Genomic DNA, 417 nt, shown 5'->3' with positions numbered 1-417 from the left:
TGTAAACATGTGTCACTGTTAAGTCAAATATCCAAAATGTCAGTTTTATATATTATATTTCCTGCCTCTGCCCACATTAAAAAATATAGTAAAATTACTCTAGTAAATACTATAGTGTTTTTGAACCGTACTATAGTAAATATACTACAGTAAATTAACAAAGTGTAGTAAATACTATAATATACTACAATTTACTGTAATATCTTTACTATAGTATAGTTCAAAACACTACTAGAGTAATTTTACTGTAATTTTACTTTAATATACTACAATTTACTGTAATATCTTTACTATAGTATAGTTCAAAACACTAGTATTTACTAGAGTAATTTTACTGTAATTTTACTTTAATATACTACAATTTACTTTAATATCTTTACTATAGTATGGTTCAAAACACTAGTAGGCCTATTTACT

The sequence above is a fragment of the Gobio gobio genome, assembly GCF_949357685.1.
Source record: "Gobio gobio genome assembly, chromosome: 21".
NCBI lineage: Eukaryota > Metazoa > Chordata > Actinopteri > Cypriniformes > Gobionidae > Gobio > Gobio gobio.
Note: the sequence above shows the minus strand (reverse complement) of the source record.